The sequence below is a fragment of the Vanessa cardui genome, chromosome 14, assembly GCF_905220365.1.
Source record: "Vanessa cardui chromosome 14, ilVanCard2.1, whole genome shotgun sequence".
Classification (NCBI taxonomy): Eukaryota; Metazoa; Arthropoda; class Insecta; order Lepidoptera; family Nymphalidae; genus Vanessa; species Vanessa cardui.
The window spans coordinates 586,892-591,187 of record NC_061136.1 but is presented as its reverse complement, the minus strand read 5'-3'; positions in this window follow the sequence as shown (position 1 = coordinate 591,187).

Sequence of the window (4,296 nt, the reverse complement as noted above, 5' to 3'; positions counted from 1 at the left end):
AGAATAACACCATCCACTCGACTGTCAAAGTTCTATCATTGTTTTGAAAAAGATACCTCAGACTTGAGTACAAGCGGCGCAAGAAACTCATAAATATGGGTTTATGGCGATTTTTTTTAAAGTGTGGAATTAGTGTTAATTGACTTTTAGGCAGGATGTATAAAACATAACTCATTGTTTACTGACACACTCTGTAGTTAAAATGGTGGAAAAGAGTAACTACTATGTTTCTTGCTTATTATTATTTGTAGAATCAACTGTCAACACGGCATTGAATTTAATTCAACAGTGGAACGTGGCGATTTAAAAGTGCTTTTATGGGGGTAATTGAATAAAAAATAATATGACTTTGACTTTGATACAAACTTGAGGCGATCGATAAAGTCATTGATGTATGTAAATTTTTTTTAAATTAATATTTACTATTACAGAGATTATAATAATTAATAATGTAAAGACGTACATTTAATGTTGTCCTGTAATATAGTGTTATTATAGCTTACAGCAGAATAATATAGCTTTATACCAGTAAAGTAAAAGTAAAGTAACAGCCTGTAAATTCCCACTGCTGGGAAAAGGCCTACTGTTCCATTAAGGAGAGGGTTTTAAAGATATTCCACCACGCTGTACCAATGCGGGTTGGTGGAATACACATGTGGCAGAACTTCTATGAAATTTGTCACATGCAGGATTCCTCACGATGTTTTCCTTCACCGCCGAGCTCGAGATGAATTATGACACGAATTAAGCACATATATATAGTGGTGCTTGCCTGGGTTTGAACCCGCAATCATCGGTTAAAAGCAGAGATGGCCCAGTGGTTAGAGCTTTCTACCAATAAAGGAAATTTAGAATTTTATCAATAGTTCCGAAGGTTTCTCACTACACAATATTGGCATAGAAAATCATAAAAATATATTAATATTCTAGCATGCCTAACTACTGGTAACATATAAATAATTATGTTGAAGATTTTCACGCGACAAACAGGATGACAAGACATCTTAGTCTTTCCTTCGATTGACCTGGAACGCATTTAAACCATTCGATTAATTCAACAACACGATGCATAATATGTAAATATTATTTGCCAAAATTAATAATACGGTCTAAGTTTTTCTAGAATTGCGTACTTGGAGGTAGGGCTTTGTGCAAGCCCGCCAGGGTTGGTACCGCCCACTCATCAGGTATTCTATAGCTAAACAACAGTACGCAGTATTGTTGTGTTCCGGTTTGAAGGGTGAGTGAGCCAGTGTAACTACAGGCACAAGGAACACAGCATCTTATTCCCAAAGTTGGTGGCGCTTTGATTTTGTAAGGAATAGTTAATATTTCTTACAGCGTCATTGTCTATGGGTGATGGTGACCACTTACCATCAGGTGGCCCATACGCTGGTCCGCCAACCTATTCAATAAAATAAAATAAATAAATAAATCTAAAACATTTAAAATATCATGTTATGCTAATAAATATACGAAATACAATACTTAAGTTTTTTTATTGCTTCATTTATCTTTAAGAAGCTGGATAAAATGTCTGAAAACAATAGATGATTAACTATCTAGTAGTCAGACCTTTCAATCGAGCTATTGTTGTGTTTTTACACTTTCATTTTATCTCGATATATATTATATGTAATACAATTGCATGTATCAACACACTCTTAAAAATTTGAAAAAGACGCACTTTATTTTGAAATGCCTCTACGGCATACCATTTAAATGGACGTCTTTCAAGTTTAACTAAAATCCATATATTTTTAGAAGAGAAAAAGTAATTAAAGTAAAGCAAGTTATTCTTCTCAGGACTAAGACCGTCTGTTCTTTTGGAGGAGATTTGGAGCTTACTCTACAAAGCTGCTCAAATGGTTGATTAATAGATATTGCAGATTTACATCCATGACATGTGAGATTCCTTACGTTTTCCTAATCGTCGAGCGCAAGGGTTAAATTATAAATACAAATAAAATAACTGAGGTGCTAATCTATGCTTAAAGTTGAAACCATCTTTTAAGATCTTCTAAGCGTTGAGCCATCACGGCTTCACGACAAAGTAGTATTAGCTGTCTATAATATCTGTGTTTATTCGTTCAGATTCCCGGTAGTAATGTTTAAATATTGACAAGACTACGTTGACATTTATTCATAAAACATATTTGACGTTATCCTCCTTCTCGGACTTGTTACGTAGTAAGTCAGTCTCAATAATCCTTACTAATATTATAAATGCGAAAGTATCTCTGTCTGTCTGTCTGTCTGTCTGTCTGTCCCGCTTTCACGGCAAAACTACTGAACCAATTGTAATGAAATTTGGTACACAGATAGTCTAAAGCCTGAGAAAGGACATAGGCTACTTTTTAACTGGAAAAAAGGGTTATAAGTGGGGGTAATGGGGGGTCAAAGTTCGTATGAAACTTTTTTTTGGAATGGACTACGGCTTTGAAATTTGGCTTAAATATTGTTTATTGAAAATAAAGAAATATGTGCTCAGCGGTTTTTGTGTATTTTTCTTTTATAGGGGGGCAATGGGGGTGGGGGGTCAAACGTTTTTCGAAGCTTTGAAATTGATACTTTCGCGTTTATAATATAAGTATGAATTTAAAACAATGCAATATGAGCACCGCAGTTATTGGGTATTTTGCTGTTAAGGGAGGTATTGGGGGGGGCGGTTCAGAGCTTTGTAAAACCTTTGACCCCCGTCAAAGCTTTGAAATTTGACACAAATATTGTCCTTTTAAAGCAATGAAATATGCGTACCGCGGAAGTAACTCTGTCTGTCCGTCTGTCTGTCTCTCTACCTGTCTCCTCGCTTTCACGCGAAACGCGAAACAGATAGTTTAAAGTCTTTAGAATCTGCGGCTGCGAGCCTGCGAATCGCCACGCGTGGATGCGGGGCTTGGCGCAACGCGCCGCGTGGTTTAGTGGGGATAACATGTCTAAGTGTCGTTACCCGAACGGGCAGACACGTGAGGGCAGACGACTGTGACACACGCATGCGAAATTGAAATTTTTCCGATACAAATTCATTGGTATTCACTTCAAATTGATTACAAAATCGTGAATCAAGTATCTTTTCGTTTTTGGTTTTCTTTAGTTGGGTCATCGCATTGTATTTTATTCGTTATTCTTATTTGTTGATACATTTGGATACTATAATTTCTTGGTTTTGGTTTTTTGATTGTTGTTATTAAATGTTAAGTAGGTCTTTATTTCGCGTGTGTATTTTCGTAAAACATACGTAGTACGTACTTTTGTGTTTTTAATGCTCTCAAAAAAAAACCTGTAAGTTTAAATTACATATTAAGTTTATTTGCTTCGACTATTTTCTTGAGTTAAATATATATTGTAAGTTAATAGTATTAAGATTTTGTTCATTGTCAATAACAATAGTTAAATAAGAAAAAAACTGTAAGCTTAAATTGCATATTAAATTTATTGTTTCGACTATTTCCTTGAGTTAAATATATATTGTAAGTTATAGTATTAAGATTTTCTTTATTGTCAATAAAAATCTATACTTATAATAAATCTGTAGGAATGTCAATTCTGTACATGAAATATTTTTCCAAAATAACTATCAGAGGTTGAAAAGGGATCGATACTGATGGCAAAAATGCAATCAGTAAAATTTTTGTCTGTCTGTCTGTCTGTCCATATAACCGCTATGGAAACAAAAACTACTCGACGGATTTTAAAGAAACTTGGTACAATTATTTTTCATACTCCTGAGCTGGTTATAGTATACTTTTCATCACGCTTCAGTCAATAGGAGCAGAGTAGTGAAGGGAAATGTCAGAAAATGGGAGAAGTTACTCCATATTTTAAGATTTCGTCGCGTGTACAACCTTAATGGTTAAAGCTACATAGAAATTGTATATTACGGAAATGTTCTCCTTAAAATTATGTAAAAAATATCCCATGACAGCCTTTGTCTATCTTTTATGGTTGACTCACAATAACACGTGTCACTCCCAATAGCTTAGTAGTTCGAAGCTTTCTGATTATATTTGTCTATTCCTGCGTTTATAACACTCTCAATCATCCCAAATGAAAAAAGTTAACAGTATTAACTATTAAATAAAAAAGAAGCATAGAAATCGGTATAGAAACACCAAAGTTATACGTGAAATACGCTACTAATAAAGCTATCGCACGTGAATACTAAATCTATACTACTATATAAATATTTAGAGTCTGTCTGGCACTTATTTTTGTCGTAATTCGTCATAAGTATTGTTTTTATGATTGACTGACATAATTTTTACCATTTTAGACATTTTTGTCCGTCTGTATGTT